General features: G+C 46.8%; 1 protein-coding gene across 3 annotated transcripts in view; it reads left to right on the plus strand.

The window, feature by feature from the left end:
* The window catches only part of LOC140619641 (immunoglobulin lambda-1 light chain-like), a 222,599-nt gene that overhangs the window by 55,968 nt on the left and 148,307 nt on the right, over positions 1-18,324 (plus strand). The gene's annotated exons all lie outside the window — the stretch shown is intronic.

An 18,324-nucleotide genomic window follows, 5' to 3' on the forward strand; every position in this document is an offset into this window, starting at 1 on the left:
AACACTCATCAGGGGTCTAGCATCTCTTGGGGACTCAAAAGGAGTCATTATGAGGAACTGCCAATACATGTAGGGGGTGACATTCTCCCAGGGTACACCAGAGGGAACTGTGGTCTTGGTTTGTGACCCCAATCAGTCCAAATCCCCTTATCTATACTCAAGTGCAAAGAGTGTGACTGCTGCTTCCTCTAAAGATACTTGTGTTATGTAAATTCATCTCTCCACTCTTGAAACTCACACCTGATCCTTCTTCTGACCTCTGGAAATTACCAGCGTGAGGCTCTTGGGTACAGGGTTCAGACAAGAGCTTATTTAGACAGACAGACAGAAGAACAGAGAATGGATTTGCATCTGATGCTCCTCCTTCTCTGAAATGCACAAAGAGGATGAGACGGGTGTTGGAGAGTAAAGACCCGGGTGAGAAGTCTCAGAGCAGAACTCCTTGAAGGCTCTCCCCACCATGGACTGGGTCCCCTTTTACCTCCTGCCCTTCATTTTCTCTACAGGTCGGGATTCGCCCTCCCTGAACTTTCCCTTCAAGCACAGAACCACTGAACCCCTGGCCAGTGTCTGCTACATTCATCATCATTCTTGTCTTTTGTATTTTCAGGTTTCTGTGCTTTGCCCGTGCTGACCCAGCCTCCAAGTGCATCTGCCTCCCTGGAAGCCTCGGCCAAGCTCACATGCACTCTGAGCAGTGAGCACAGCAGTTACTATATTTACTGGTATCAACAACAACAACCAGGGAAGGCCCCTCGGTATCTGATGAAGGTTAACAGTGATGGAAGCCACAGCAGGGGGTCGGGATCCCCAGTCGCTTCTCAGGCTCCAGTTCTGGGGCTGACCGCTATTTAACCATCTCCAACATCCAGTCTGAAGATGAGGCATATTATTACTGTGGTGTACCCGCTGGTAGCAGTAGCCACAGTGACACAGACAAATGGGGATGTGAGCACAAAACCTCTCTTCTCTTCCCTGTGGGGATTTAGGGGGAGTTGCCGCCTGTCCATCTCCAGGGCCCTGAGACCTATGACGCTTCCTGTAAACTCTGTCATGCTGTACCTGTGTTCCAAGAGGCAGGTCAAAATTTAGGTAATTTTGGCAGAGAGCATTCTCTTTCCTCTCCATAATTCTTGAAAAGACCCGAACTACACAGGCAAGAATTTGATTCTACGGGATATCTGAGCTAGGATGACCCCATGAGCCATGAGACCCAGTGTATCCATGATGGGTCCCTATTCAAGGAATGGACATAGATCTCCGGGTTGTGGTGTTTATGGAGGAGGTCTATTCAGTGAATATCTTCACTGTCACTTCATCATGAAGCATAATAGGCCCCCTTCTAGTGTTGCACATTCAAAAGGAAACATTAGATCCCCGAGTTAGATGGGACCCAGAACCTTGAGTCCATCATGGGTGCCAAGCTGGGACCTGATTAGGAACATAGTGTGTATGTTAGGATGTCTGCGGCAAGACCAACATGGAGCATTGCATGGGTTTCTCCATCTATAGATGACTCTTCTGGTGCCAGGAAGTGGTCCACATGATGCCTACAGGACTTCTCCAAGTTCTCCCTGGGATCACATCAAATAGAATGGAAGGGGGAGCATTGCAATGATAAATATAATAACTCCCCTGAATCTCAACCCCATGAGTGATCCACCTCTAATCATATGATTGGGGGAAGGGCAAGCTTACTGGGCATGTAGATCTCCCCTATCATTTAAGCATTTAAAAACCAAGCATTTTCATGTACACCCAAGCTTTTGGGTTAATGTTGTCCCGTTGTATCAAGGAAGGTAACCCTCTTCCCGGGCACTGACTTGGGCAGGGTTGGGAGAGATTTTGCTGTTGGACCACAGAAATTCATGTTGGGTACCCCTAGTGATGGATTTCAGAGATGGAAAATCCAGGAGCAGCCCATAATGGACAACTCCCAAGTAGGTAGGAAGAGTGAAGGTAGAGTTTTTCTCGAGAGAGTGTGGGCAGAGATGCAGGAGGAGTGGGAGGAGAGGTGAACACCAGGTCTCAGAATTGTAGTGTCTCTTTCTAGCTTGTGGTTGGCTGGAGTCACAAAGGATCCCAAGAAACTCCTGCTCACTCCATAAAAGATTATTCTCTACCAATTGCTTGCAAACTGCCTCCCACAGGTGACTTTATTTATTTTTTTAATAAAATAATTTTTATTGGTGTTCAATTTACCAACATATAGAATAACACCCAGTGCTCATCCCGTCAAGTGTCCCCCTCAGTGCCCGTCACCCACTCATCCCCACCCCCCGTCCTCCTCCCCTTCCACCACCCCTAGTTCGTATTCCAGAGTTGGAGTCTTTATGTTCTGTCTCCCTTTCTGATATTCCCACACATTTCCTCTCCCTTCCCTTATATTCCCTTTCACTATTATTTATATTCCCCAAATGAATGAGAACATACACTGTTTGTCCACAGGTGACTTTAGTGGGATTTTTCTCCACGACTTCCATTGGTAGGGATGGCAATCAAGAGGACCGTAGGGAAATAATATTCAAAACTGTAGTGTAGGCTATAGTGTATCACACAGGTGTCCTAGACCATGACCCTGGGTAAATGAACTCTTGTCTACCCTGCTTTCCCTCTTTAACAATGGGCCAAGCTAGGGAATTCCAACACTGGGACACGTTATAGAAATCTCACGTGCCCTGCCTCCCTGCCCTTGTCATTGTCCTGATTGTGCCTTGATGGACAGGGAGGCGGGAGCATCTGCCAGTGGGTGCCTTGAATCCCTGGTCCACACCCTTCCTCAGGTGACTGGTGTTTTCAGGTGACCTGCAGGACAGAAGCTTCTGGGCTGGGTCCTCCTCCACCAGCAGGGTGCAGCAGAGGTGATTCAGGAGCAGCAGGACAGAAGCTGGGGCTGCCCAGGGGGGCCTCCCATGGACAACAGGCCTGGGAGTCAGCACCGGTGCCAGGTGAAATCCTCAGAAGAAAGTGCAGATGATCCATCCTATCTCCTCAGGCTTTAGGGACCATGTCCTGAGAGTCAGATTCACAAAGCAGCACCCACAGAACTGATGGGAGTCCCTGCGAATGCTCCCCTTGGGAAACGCCAGCATCCTCACTGTCCACCAGTGTTCCCCAGGAGCTGTCTCATCTGTGCTGGGCAGGTGCAGAGATGTCCTGACCACATATCCTCTCGTCTCCCACCTCATTTCCAGTAAGACTCAATCCTGGAGCTGAAGCCCCTTTGCTCAGGAGCATCTACACCAATGATCTCTGTCAATTATTCTGATTAGGCATTTTTCCCACGTTCATTATGGGAACAGCACTCACTTATCATGGGTCATAAAGTGGACCTAGTGGTTTCTGCCCAAACAGGGATCACACAAGTCAAACACCAGAACTCATTTTAAGGTTCTGAACCTATTAAAAAGCACATATATATTTTTTCTTGAGTATATCCAACAAATCTATCCACAAGCCTACAGACAGCAGAGACAAATATTCTACACACGCAGTATGGGAAGTCCCTTTGTATTTGTACATGTGCACACATACATCATATGAAGGATTGTGTCACAGGTATTTGATGTGACGCTGAACTCACACACCCAGGTCAGGGACACAAGCTGGCGGAGGATTGAAGGCACAGCGATGGAAATGTGACCTGTGTCATATGTCAGCCAGGTGACCCAGCAGATCAGCCACAGTGACTTTCAGCTAAAAAGGCTGCTGCTTCCCCATTAGTTTGCTCCACATTCACACAAAATTCTCTCCTGTGATTCACCAAATTCAGAAACAATCAGTAGGATGAATTCTCACAACACATCATGGCAGAACCCAAAGTTTGACTTACAAGAAAATATTACCTTGGGTGCCTATGGGTGACTCAGTCTACCCTCTGCTCAGGTCATAATCTCAGGGTTCTGAGATTGAACCCCCTGTTGGGCCCCCTCTCAGCAGGGCGTCTGCTTCTCCCTCTCCATCTCCCCTCTGTGCTCATGCTCACTTTTGCGCCCTCTTTAAAATATATAAATAAATCAAATCTTAATATAAAAAAGGTATAAAATACCTAGAAAGGTGTTTTGAATCAGAGACACCTTATATTGTCACAGTCCTTCGACTTCACACAAGCAGGAATCTCACCACAAACGCTGATAACCTGTCCCCAAACGCATGTCCTAGTACCTGATTCTTCCTCCCAACCAGACAGCACCCCAGTGTCATCTCCCAGAGAGACCTCCTCCAACCTCCCCCCATTCAGGGTCAGCCTGTCCCTTGGATTCCCATCTTCATAGTCTGTACTTTACATTACTGAATGGTTTTCTCCCCATTGTTATTTTTCGCATTGATTTATTTGGGGTCATTTATTGGTAATAATATTTCCTATTGGTTAGGAATCTTTTAATGCAAAACATACCAATGACAATCAGTGGCAGAAACACACAGGAGCCTATTTTCTCCCCTAACAATACGTCTGAGCCACATGGTGGTTCTCCAGATCTTCACCACATCTGTGAGGTCCCAAATCCTCTCCCTCTCTGTTCCACCATCACTGAGGGTTTGCTCTTCATTCTTGAAGACAACAGATGTCAGGAGGGCTGCTGAAGCTCCAGGCATCATATTTGGATTTAAGAGCAAGGCACTGCATTAGTGTGTCTCATTCCTTCCCTCAAAAGAGGCAATGTCTGCAGAAAGGACCCCAGACTCGGACACTTTTTTAGGCAAGTGCTGCACCACAGGGTCAATCCTGACCCAGAGGGATCTCAACGTGGCAATGGTCTGGATATTGTATGAATATAGGAGAGAAGCTGGTAGAGACTGTGTGCTGTGTCACCAGAGCAAGGGTGTCCACCCTGCTCCCCCACTCACAGCATAAATCTATGAGGCAGGGCCTCTGTCTCCTTCTTCCTGATCCCCAGGACAGAATGTCGCATAGACCAAAGTGGGTCAGATGAATGTTCACTGAATGTTCTCAGATCCCTGTATGTGGAGCAGGAGCCCTCACCACCCTATTTGGAACCAGCACCGGGAGTCTGCATCAGTAAGAGGCAGTCTCTGCATCCTATGTTCTCCCGGCATCCTGTCCTGCACCCCACCAATGACTGACCAAAACCCTAGAGATGTGTGCTTTAAGGCCCCAGGGGCTGTCTCCTCGTTAGCTGAGCCTATAGCAATGTCCAAGGAGAATCCGATCTCCACCTGCCTTGTCGAGGGGCTGGCAGGGTCCGTGAAGAGAAGAGTAATTTCTGCCCTGGGTCAGCAGGGCAAGAGCAGGGAACCAGGATGTGAGCAGTGGGCTCTCCATCTCCACCTGGACCAGGGACTTCCCTGGGCCTCCAGCAGCCAGTGTGGAGCAGCCACCAGGGGGCAGCAGAGATGACCTGTCAAAGCCACCTGCACAGGGGGTGAGCCTGGTATCAGGGGTTCTAACAGGAGGGGGGCTGAGTCACTGGGCCCTGAGACTGAGGGGAAAGGTGCAGGATTTCTGCAGTATAACCTTGGACACTGATGTGAGTTCTGACCTGTGTCTCTCAGACTCAGGAGTCTCATATATTTGCCTCTGTCACTAGCCCAGCTCCAGGACTTCACGCCTCTCCTGTCAAACCCATTCCTGCTACATCAGTCACTGTCAGACTTTCCTCAAGGTCTGGATCTGTCTCTGGCACTGAGTGCACCCTGGGGACACTGAGGCACGGCATCTATGTCCTGCCCCAGGACAACCGCATAGTCAGAAAACTACAACACCTAGAGGGCTCCCAAGACCTCCATGTGCCCTTAGCAAGGGGAGAATTTTGTTGAGGCTTGTTGCCCACAAACAAGGTTCTGGGTAGGATACTGCACAGCTCTCAGCCTCCTCGTGTATCCCAGGTGCAAAGGCTACAGAATCTAAGGGAGGAAACCAGACCCCACTAGACACAGAGGTTAAACACAATAACCACATCTGAGGTTGGGTCTGCAAGGGGCTTCCCATCCACTTCCTTGTCCCTTGGGTCTGAGGACAAGCTCTTCAGGAGGAGCCCCTGAGCCCTGGCTGATTTGCATGACCAGCAGGTGTCTCCAGCAAGGGGATAAGAGAGGCCTAGGGGGAACCTCTGCCCAGGCTGGGACCTGGGGAGCAGAATCAGGGTGCCTCCACCATGGCCTGGACCCCCCTCCTCCTCAGCCTCCTGGCTCTCTGCACAGGTACTGAGCCCTGGTCACTTCCAGGGAAGCAGAAACTTTCTGGGACCAGTCCAAAACTGACCCTGAGTCCAAAACAGGGTGCCTGAAGAGGGTAGGACCCGAATGAAAAGGCTGGAGGAGTGAAGTCTTACCACGAGCTCACTCACTCTGTGAGAGCCTGAGGGGCTGCCCCAACCCAGGGAAAATTAATGTTGTCTCCTTTGTTCAAAGGCTCCATCCACCAGCTATACCCACGGTACCAGGGGTGAGATAAGGGGAGGTAGAAACAGACCCCCAAAGACTTGCTGGAGCTGAGGTCAGGACATGGGGTTCTCTGAATTGAAACCTGGAGCTGGGAACCCACCTCTCTTTTTCTCTTTTGCAGGTTTTGTGGCCTCCTATGAGCTGACTCAGCCACCATCCGTGAATGTGACCCTGAGGCAGACGGCCCACATCACCTGTGGGGGAGACAGCATTGGAAGTAAATATGTTCAATGGATCCAGCAGAATCCAGGCCAGGCCCCCGTGGTGATTATCTATAAAGATAGCAACAGGCCGACAGGGATCCCTGAGCGATTCTCTGGCGCCAACTCAGGGAACACGGCTACCCTGACCATCAGCGGGGCCCTGGCCGAAGACGAGGCTGACTATTACTGCCAGGTGTGGGACAGCAGTGCTAAGGCTCACAGTGACACAGGCACATGGGGAAGTGAGACAGAAACCCTTTCTCACATCTGTGTCACTCTCCCCTCCACCCTGGGGGCTGGTCACAGAGGAGGAGCTGGTCTCCCCTAGGTCCCCTCATCTGAGGTCCCCAGACCCTCTCTTCTACCCAGTCGCCAGCATGTCTGCACCTGGACGTTCAGGAGAGCATTTACAGCTCGCAGCACTAAGTTGCCCTGGTTCCCTGAGAGCCTGGGGAGAAAAAGACACAGGGGGACCTTGGCCATGGGCCATGCGCCTAAATTTCCATCACCATCTTTGGCTAATGCTCTTCCAAATGATAGGCGGAGCGCTCCAGTGTTTCAACTCAGTTGAGCTCCTGAAGCCCTGGGGACCTAGGTGGAGTCTTCCCTCCCTGCGTGGATCTATCAGGAGCAGGAGACATTGAGTGTCACCCACACCTCTCTTGTGGCTCACATGGCCCCCCACTGCTTCCTGGAGCCCCTGACAGCTCCCAGGGTTGCAACTGATGGGGAAGTGCTGTTGGCCCTGAAACCTACTGCCCCACGATCTGTCCCTTCTAAGACAGCCACAGATGAATGATGTCCCCATGCCTGAATCCTACCCTGCCTCATGCTCCCAGGTCCTGAGAGGTCCCGAGAATGAGATTCCTGCAGAAGGGAGGCCTCATCTAATGGCTCATCTGTGGGTCGCTCTGCTTCTTCCCAACTGATACCCCTTCTCCTTCCAGACTTTTACACATGCACTTCTCTATCTCAGAGCCTCCTTAATGGATCCCATTCCAGGGTGTCTGGCATCACAGCCACAGTCTTCAGAGAGCACAGAAGGCCCCGGGATATACCCACAACCTCTCCAGTTCTCTGCCCCAATCCCCAGTGTGCGTGTCCAACCTCCCTGGAGATGAGATCATTTCATCTATTTTATAGAGTAAGAAAAGGACCAGACGCAGGTGCTGTAGGTTTTGACAGACAAATGGAGAGTCAAATCCACCCTGATGGTGACTGGGGGAGAATCGGGACCTTGGCTTCATCTACAGAATGGCCAGAAGATATGCAACGAAAGGAGACACAAATTGGGTGCGGCCAAAGGTCTACCTCACGTCCTGCACAAAAGTATCTCTCTACACCCACCTGACCCAGAAATATGAACAGAAAACAATGGTATGAAATGAGTATGATTTGGTATGAAAGACACCGAGTCCCCCTTGTCCACAGGAGATCCACTCAGATCTACACAAACCACAGTCTGCAAATAAGGGGAATATCAGGTCCTTGCTTCCACCAGATAATGCGCAACTGTTCCGACACAACCACACATAAGTTCTTTCTCCCATAGGAGGATACAAGCTACGGTTCTTCTGCTAGGGATATTGATCTCTGTCTCACCTGGTTTGTCATCCTAAACGTCGATATTGAGATAGAAATCTTGCTCCTGTGAACACACTTGAGGTTAGGTGCTGATGGGATGACACAGGTGGAGGAAACAGAAACATCTGATGACGATGTAGCCAGGTGTATTCCTGCCACAGAAGGAGAAACACTGGATCCTTCTGTCCTGCTCATCTCTGCCACTACCCTGTGCTCAGAGGGGTCTGTAACTACTCTCATCACCATGAACCCCACGAGCCCCTTCCTTCCGAAAACACCTGAGCTAGTGATCATTCCATCAACTGGGCAGGACTACAGCTTCCTTCAGGAATTCTGGTCCATTATCGGACCTGCTGAACTGGAATGTGGTGCAGTCATGACTTTATCACAAACCCAGGAAGCCCCAGGGGATCCCTTGAATCCATACAAACCCCTTCCTGCCCTAGATGTCTAGAGACAACAGTTCCCCTGTGACAGCAAAACTCACCCCAGCCATTGCCCTCACTTCTCCTGACTCATTCTAGGAAGAGCTGAAAGGAGACTGGGTACACTCGGTGCCCCCAGAGCTGGGCAGGTAGTGATACCTGAGGCATTGCCCAATAGCAGGACATACTCATGTAGTGAGACATAGACTCTATTTTTTTTGTTTAAAAGATTTTCTTTATTTATTCATGAGAGACACAGAGAGAGAGGCACAGACATGGGCAGGTGAGAAGCAGGCTCCTGGCAGGGAGCCCAATGCAGAACTTGATCCCAAGCCCCCAGAATCACGACCTGAGACAAAGGTAGACGCTCAGTCACTGAGTCACCCAGGCACCTGACAGAAATTATTCCTAAACCATTCTTTGCCACATCACTACTGGCTACGAAATGAATGAAGCTCAGGGGACCAGAGCAGGACAGTTAAGCTCCATGTCACAGGGGGCCCAGTAGAGCCTAAGGAGATAAGCAGAGGAAGTGAGACTTTCCATGGAGTCTGGACCCCCACCCTGTGAATCTCAGTGAGGACAGTCTCCAGAGGAGGCGGGCTCTCCAAGATGCAGATGCAAGTGGAGCATTCTGGAGGGGTGCGGTACATCAGTAGGTGGAACAGCTCTGGGGAAGCCTGTGTCCTGGTCCATCAAGAAGCACAATCGGAGCAGCTTCATCCTGTTCCCCAGCTGCTCCCAGCACAGGTGACAGGACCCCAGGGAGACACAGTGTGAGGCACCAGGGCCCAGCGGTCCTTCCCAACAGACTCCATGGGGTCAGGGCCCTGTCATCACCTTTGTCCACCTGGCCCCCTCCCTAGGCTAGACAGTCACTTCGGACTGAGCCTCCCTGTCTCCCTCAGGTTCTGTCTCCTCTTCTCACTTTCAGGCCTTTTGCTCCCCTCACCTGACACTAACCTTCCCTTGTGTTCGTCATCCTGGTTTGGCCCAGGATCCCCTCCTCTGGGGATGAGCTTAGCCCTTGAACATGCCTCTTTGAGCATCAAAAGCCAAACCTGTCCACCAAATCGTCCTACAGATATGAGTAAACTTAGAGGCCCAATTCTGAAGACATAACACAGGGACACAGCTCCACTGAGGAAGAGCAGACTGAGGGCCTGGAGTAGTGGGACTATGGCCTTGACACTTAGCAGGGCAGTGGGACCACCCAAATGTGACTCAAGTGACCGAAGGATGGGCAGTGGGACACAAAACTTCCTCTGTGTTCTAGCTCTCACCTTTGGCTGCCCTCTGAGCAGATGAAGGTCAAGCATCAGGATCAAGTGTCCTCCCTAGTCCTCGCCCCACCCCTGAAGGGGAGGAGACTAGCAAGTTCTCTGTACTCTCCTGTAGGTTCACATCTCTGAACAGGGAGGAGGACTAAACCTTTCTGGCAAAGCTGGTGCTTATTTTGTATGTAGAATCTGTATCAACTTTTACAGAAGGTAATAAGATTTAGGAAGCCATACATCATGTGGGCCCAGAGGTCATCACGTGTTACTCGGCAAGGGGACAGTGGTCTCTGATAGCACAATGGCAGTAATCCTTCTTCTCCTGGGGACAGGTGGCCTGGATAGGCCCCAGGGGCTGTGTCACATCTGGGTCTTGGGTGAGGGGTCCCCACATCATGAAGGGCTGCCTGGGGCATCCTGAGGGGGAAACGCCCCTGTTGCCCCAGGCCCTTCTCTCCTCGGGCTTTACAGAAACTGTGGAGGAAGTTCAGACACCATCTGGGGGCCCACCTGGGGACTTCCTCGTGCACCTCTACCCTCCCAGTGCCCAGGTCCCATTACCTACACCAGGCAGCTCTGACTGTTAGCTCAGGTCTGACCCACATGGACTCACACCCATGACCGAGTGACCCTGATTGGTGGCCACGCTTGCATTCAGGGTACTTCTGTCCTTCTGAAGGGAAAGCCCTCTTCCAAGACTTGAATGAAACTTTTACATAAATGGAATTTCTCTCCATGATTCTTTGAAATGTTTTGAAATTGAGTTGTACAGCAATTTCTTAGGTTCAAAGAACAAATGAGAAATGTATTAAGAAGAAAGACCAGAAGCTTCCCCGATTTCAACTCTGGCTTCTATCAGAGGGAAACCTTCCTATCTGGGAGAGAAAAACATTTTCCCTACTCACAAAAGCATGGCAACCTCCATTGTAATACTTCCTCTTCAAATTTCTTATTGCCCTGATGAACTAGAAAGCTCTTCACTGGAAATCTCTATGGCCTGAATAATCATTCCAGAGATTTTCAGGTTAAAGGATGGTGGAAAGGGTCCTCTAGAGATTGATAATCTGGGGATACTCCCCATAGAATTTCTCCAGAAAGGAACAGTGACTGGGTGGCACCTCCCTGGTCCTGAGGTGGGCCCCTGACCACAACACAACGCTGCCCACAGGCAGCTGATAGAGTGAGAAGAAGAGTTTCAGGACCTGGAACATTCTGGTTGAGGTTTTCCCACCTCCGCTGTCACCTGGGAAGCCATTCTCACCTGATGCAGGAACTGCTGCTGCCTTGCACCTACCATTTCCTGCTCTTCTCTCTCTCTCTCTCTCTCTGTCTCTCTCTCTTCCCTCCCTCTTTCTCCAAGGACCTAGGACTGGATTTCTCTCCCACGGGAATTCTACCAAACATTTAAAGCCCAATTAATACCTATCCTTCTAAAGCTGTTTCAAAAAATGGAAACAGAGAGGAAGGGCAAGAAGGCAGAAGAGTAGGGTCTCCAAGTCAATTGTCTCCACCAACTTACCTAGATAAGCTTCAAATCATCCTGAAAACCTATGAATTCGGCCTGAGATTTAAAGAGACAACAGCTGGAATGCTACGGTGAGAAGAGTTCACGCTTCTATCAAAGTAGGAAGACAGAAAAAAAGAAATAAAGAAACAAAAGGGATCTGAGGAGTTGGGGCCATGAGGAGCCGGGCTGAGGCCGGGGCCAGAGCCCCCAGGTCAGGAGAGCCTCATCCTGGAGGAGCAGGAGCTGCACCAACCTTCCCGGATGGACAGGCACTCACAGGGAGTCGGAACAGGACCCCAGGAGGGCGGGGATGTCCTCAGGCTCCTGGGGACACGAACAGAGCCCCTGGCCCCGGGGAGAGCCCCACACTCTGCGGCTGAGCTCCCTAAAGGGCTACAGCTTGGAGGGGCTCAGAGGGAGGCTCCACAGAGGGGGCTGTGTGGCCGGGAGCTCGATTCCAGCAGCGCATGCCCGGGAGCCCAGGGTGCCGGGGACACTGCCCAGGACCCGGCCTTCCCCCGGGAAAGGCAGGGGCGGGAGGCCCCAGGACAGTGAGGACACCTGCCGCTTGCAGCCTGAGCTGAGCAGGTCAGCAGCATCCAGGCCCCTGGGGACTGGGAGTGGCGGTAGTTATTGCGGGAGCTGACTCCAGGGGTGGGGAACTGGCCGCTGCCACTGCTTTTGTTCCTCCTGGGGCCTCACAGGGTAAACAGCCCCGACTGAGCCTCACAGTGGCCTCACAGGATAAACAGCTTAAACATCTTTCACCGAGCCCTGCAGCAGGCAGGAAACTGAGCAGATTGCCCAAGTGCACACACCTGAGAATCAACACAGCAGACCCCTCCCCTAGAAGACCAGCTAGACCGACAAGGGAAAAACAAGTTATTGACCAAGCAGCACTGGAAAGTTCCAGGGGAAGTCGAGGGACTGACACTATGTAGAATCAGACGATACTCCCCCTTGTTTTTTGTTTTCTGTTTGTTCCCCACCCCACCCCTTTTTTTTCCTTTTTTCTCTCTTTTTTTCTCCTTTTTCTAGTACAATTTCTTTTTGGACACTCTGCACTGAGCAAAATGACTAGAAGGAAAAACTCACTTCAAAAGAAAGAATCCGAAACAGTGCTCTCTCCCACAGAGTTACAAAATTTGGATTACAATTCAATGTAAGAAAGCCAATGAAGAAGCACTATTATAAAGCTACTGGTGGCTCTAGAAAAAAGGATTAAGGACACAAGAGACATCATGACTGCAGAATTTATTTATTTATTTTTTTTTTTTAAGATTTTTTTTTTATTGGTGTTCAATTTACTAACATACAGAATAACACCCAGTGCCCGTCACCCATTCACTCCCACCCCCCGCCCTCCTCCCCTTCTACCACCCCTAGTTTGTTTCCCAGAGTTAGCAGTCTTTATGTTCTGTCTCCCTTTCTGATATTTCCCACACATTTCTTCTCCCTTCCCTTATTTTCCCTTTCACTATTATTTATATTCCCCAAATGAATGAGAACATATAATGTTTGTCCTTCTCCGACTGACTTACTTCACTCAGCATAATACCCTCCAGTTCCATCCACGTTGAAGCAAATGGTGGGTATTTGTCATTTCTAATAGCTGAGTAATATTCCATTGTATACATAAACCACATCTTCTTTATCCATTCATCTTTCGTTGGACACCGAGGCTCCTTCCACAGTTTGGCTATCGTGGCCATTGCTGCTAGAAACATCGGGGTGCAGGTGTCCCGGCGTTTCATTGCATTTGTATCTTTGGGGTAAATCCCCAACAGTGCAATTGCTGGGTCGTAGGGCAGGTATATTTTTAACTGTTTGAGGAACCTCCACACGGTTTTCCAGAGTGGCTGCACCAGTTCACATTCCCACCAACAGTGTAAGAGGGTTCCCTTTTCTCCACATCCTCTCCAACATTTGTTGTTTCCTGCCTTGTTAATTTTTCCCATTCTCACTGGTGTGAGGTGGTATCTCATTGTGGTTTTGATTTGTATTTCCCTGATGGCAAGTGATGCAGAGCATTTTCTCATGTGCATGTTGGCCATGTCTATGTCTTCTTCTGTGAGATTTCTGTTCATGTCTTTTGCCCATTTCATGATTGGATTGTTTGTTTCTTTGGTGTTGAGTTTAATAAGTTCTTTATAGATCTTGGAAACTAGCCCTTTATCTGATATGTCATTTGCAAATATCTTCTCCCATTCTGTAGGTTGTCTTTGAGTTTTGTTGACTGTATCCTTTGCTGTGCAAAAGCTTCTTATCTTGATGAAGTCCCAATAGTTCATTTCTGCTTTTGTTTCTTTTGCCTTCGTGGATGTATCTTGCAAGAAGTTACTATGGCCGAGTTCAAAAAGGGTGTTGCCTGTGTTCTTCTCTAGGATTTTGATTGAGGAAGACACAAAGAGATGGAAAAATATTCCATGCTCATGGATTGGCAGAATTAATATTGTGAAAATGTCAATGTTACCCAGGGCAATATACACGTTTAATGCAATCCCTATCAAAATACCATGGACTTTCTTCAGAGAGTTAGAACAAATTATTTTAAGATTTGTGTGGAATCAGAAAAGACCCCGAATAGCCAGGGGAATTTTAAAAAAGAAAACCATATCTGGGGGCATCACAATGCCAGATTTCAGGTTGTACTACAAAGCTGTGGTCATCAAGACAGTGTGGTACTGGCACAAAAACAGACACATAGATCAGTGGAACAGAATGGAGAATCCAGAAGTGGACCCTGAACTTTATGGGCAACTAATATTCGATAAAGGAGGAAAGACTATCCATTGGAAGAAAGACAGTCTCTTCAATAGATGGTGCTGGGAAAATTGGACATCCACATGCAGAAGAATGAAACTAGACCACTCTCTTTCACCATACACAAAGATAAACTCAAAATGGATGAAAGATCTAAATGTGAGACAAGACTGCAGAATTTAGATCTCATCAGGCAGAAATTAAAAATCAATTGAATGAGATGCAATCCAAAGTAGAGGTCCTAAAAATGAAGGTTAAGGAAGTAGAAGAATGAGTGACATAGAAGACAAGTTGATGGCAATGAGGGAAACTGAAGAAAAAAGAGAAAAACAATTAAAAGATCATGAGGATAAAAAAAATAAAAAATAAAATAAAGGAATAAAAGATCATGAGGATAGATTAAGGGGAATAAATGACAACCTCAGAAAGAAAAATCTATGATTAATTGGAGTTCCCGAGGGCGCTGAAAGGGATAGAGGTCCAGAATATGTATTTGAACAAATCATAGCTGAAAACTTTCCTAATCTGGGAAGGGCAACAGGCATTCAGATCCAGGAAACAGAGATATAACCCCCTAAAATCAATAAAGACCGCTCAACACCTCGACATTTAATAGTGAAGCTTGCAAATTCCAAAGATAAAGAGAGGATCCTTAAAGCAGCAAGAGACAAGAAATCTCTAACTTTCATGGGGAGAAATATGAGATTAACAGCAGACCTTTCCACAGAAACCTGGCATGCCAGAAAGGGCTGGCATGATATATATTCAGGATCCTAAGAGAAGAACATGCAGCCAAGAATACTTTATCCAGCAAGGCTCTCATTCAGAATAGAAGGAGAGATAAAGAGCTTCCAAGATAGGCAGAAAATGAAAGAATATGTGACCACAAATCCAGCTCTGCAAGAAATACTAAGGGGAATTCTGTAATAGAGGAAGTCCAAGGGAACAATCCACAAAAACAGGGACTGAATAGGTATCATGATGGCACTAAATTCATGTCCTTCAATAGTAACTCTGAACGAGAATGGGCTTACTGACCCTATCAAAAGGCGCAGCATTTCAGACTGGATAAAAAAGCAAGACCCATCTATTTTCTGTCTACAAGAGACTCATTTTTCTTATTTATTTATTTATTTATTTATTTATTTATTTATTTTTTTTTTTTTTTCTGGCAGAGACAGGTATTTTATTAGATTTTTAAATCAAAAAGTAAAATATGCTTTTGAAATTGGGAAATGTAACATAAATGATTTTTTAAAATGTTAATATTTCCTCTAACATGCTAGTTGTACATTCACAAACTGAGGTAACTCAAATCAGAAATTTAGATGTATAACTTTACAAAACTATGTATAGTATTTACTTAAATGTTTTTCAAATACATATAATTTGTATTCCTCTAAAGGTCATTTTGCCATTACATTGTTCTGCAACTTGCTTTTATTCTTTGACTTTTACATTTCTCCCAATTGCACACAATGGGCATCTCCAGATTTATACTCATACGATTCATTACCTTAAATGGATGTTTGTCAACCTTTTATTATTGATGAAATATCCTTGATTTTAGACTTTTGCCTTGAAACATTACTGCAAGATGCTTTTTTTAATATAAGATGATTAATTTTTCTTTGTATTGTTAGGAAACAGAACCCACAATTTGGAATTGCTGGTAAAATACTCTGTACGTTTTATTTTATTTTATTTTATTTTATTTTATTTTATTTTATTTTATTTTATTTTTTAATAATAAATTTATTTTTTATTGGTGTTCAATTTGCCAACATACAGAATAACACCCAGGGCTCATTCCGTCAGGTGCCCACCTCAGTGCCTGTCAACCAGTCACCCCCACCCCCCACTCTCCTCCACTTCCACAACCCCTAGTTCGTTTCCCAGAGTTAGGAGTCTTCATGCTCTGTCTCCCTTTCTGATATTTCCTACCCATTCCTTCTCCCTTACCTTCTATTCCCATTCACTATTATTTATATTCCCCAAATGAAAGAGACCATATAATGTTTGTCCTTCTCCAATTGACTTATTTCACTCAGCATAATACCCTCCAGTTCCATCCACATTGAAGCAAATGGTGGGTATTTGTCATTTCTAATAGCTAATATTCCATTGTATACATAGACCACAACTTATTTACCATTCATCTTTCTTTTTAAAAAAAATAGATTTATTTTTATTGGTGTTCAATTTGCCAACATATATGATAACACGGAGCGGACATCCCGTCAAGTGCCCCCCTCAGTGCCCGTCACCCAGTCACCCCCTCCTGCCGCCCTCCTCCCCTTCCACCACACCTAGTTAGTTTCCCAGAGTTAGGAGTCTTTATATTCTGTCTCCCTTTCTGATATATCCTACCCATTTCTTCTCCCTTCCCCTTTATTCCCTTTCACTATTATTTATATTCCCCAATGAATGAGAACATATGATGTTTGTCCTTCTCTGATTGACTTATTTCACTCAGCATAATACCCTCCAGTTCCATCCACGTTGAAGAAAATGGTGGGTATTTGTCGTTTCTAATGGCTGAGTAATATTCCATTGTATACATAGACCACATCTTCTTTATCCATTCATCTTTCGATGGACACCGAGGCTCCTTCCACAGTTTGGCTATTGTGGACACTGCTGTTATAAACATCGGGGTACAGGTGCCCCGGGGTTTCATTCCATCTGTATCTATGGGGTAAATCCCCAGCAGTGCAATTGCTCGGTCGTAGGGCAGGTCTATTTTTAACTCTATACACTAACAATGAGAATGAAGAAAGAGAAATTAAGGAGTCAAACCCATTTACAATTGAACCCAAAAGCATAAGATACCTAGGAATAAACCTAACCAAAGAGATAAAGGATCTATACCCGAAAAACTATAGAACACTTCTGAAAGAAATTGAGGAAGACACAAAGAGATGGAAAAATATTCCACGCTAATGGATTGGAAGAATTATATTGTGAAAATGTCAATGTTACCCAGGGCAATCTACACGTTTAATGCAATTCGTATCAAAATACCATGGACTTTCTTCTGAGAGTTAGAACAAATTATTTTAAGATTTGTGTGGAATCAGAAAAGACCCTGAATAGCCAGGGGAATTTTTAAAAAGAAAACCATAGCTGGGAGCATCACAATGCCAGATTTCAGGTTGTATTACAAAGCTGTGGTCAACAAGACAGTGTGGTACTGGCACAAACACAGACACATAGATCAATGGAACAGAATAGAGATCCGAGAAGTGGGCCCTCAACTTTATGGTCAACTAATATTCAATAAAGGAGGAAAGACTATCCATTGGAAGAAAGACAGGCTCTTCAATAAATGGTGCTGGGAAAATTGGACATCCACATGCAGAAGAATGAAACTAGACCACTCTCTTTCACCATACACAAAGATATACTCAAAATGGATGAAAGATCTAAATGTGAGACAAGATTCCATCCAAATCCTAGAGGAGAACACAGGCAACACCCTTTTTGAACTCGGCCACAGTAACTTCTTGCAAGATACATCCACGAAGGCAAAAGAAACAAAAGCAAAAATGAAGTATTGGGAATTCATCAAGATAAGAAGCTTTTGCACAGCAAAGGATACAGTCAACAAAACTCAAAGACAACTTACAGAATGGGAGAAGATATTTGCAAATGATGTATCAGAAAAAGGGCTAGTTTCCAAGATCTATAAAGAACTTCTTAAACTCAACACCAAAGAAACAACTAACCCAATGAAGAAATGGGCAAAAGACATGAACAGAAATCTCACAGAGGAAGACATCAACATGGCCAACATGCATATGAGAAAATGCTCTGCATCACTTGCCATCAGGGAAATACAAATCAAAACCACAATGAGATACCACCTCACCCCAGTTAGAATGGGGGGAATTAACAAGGCAGGAAACCACAAATGTTGGAGAGGATGCAGAGAAAAGGGAACCCTCTTACACTGTTGGTGGGAATATGAAATGGTGCAGCCACTCTCGAAAAGTGTGTGGAGGTTCTTTCTATTTATAAATTTATTTTTTTATTGGTGTTCAATTTGCCAACATATAGAATAACACCCAGTGTTCATCCCGTCAAGTGTCACCTCAGTGCCCATCACCCACTCACCCCCAACCCCGCCCTCCCCTTCCACCACCCCTAGTTCGTTTCCC

The sequence above is a fragment of the Canis lupus genome, chromosome 27, assembly GCF_048164855.1.
Source record: "Canis lupus baileyi chromosome 27, mCanLup2.hap1, whole genome shotgun sequence".
Classification (NCBI taxonomy): Eukaryota; Metazoa; Chordata; class Mammalia; order Carnivora; family Canidae; genus Canis; species Canis lupus.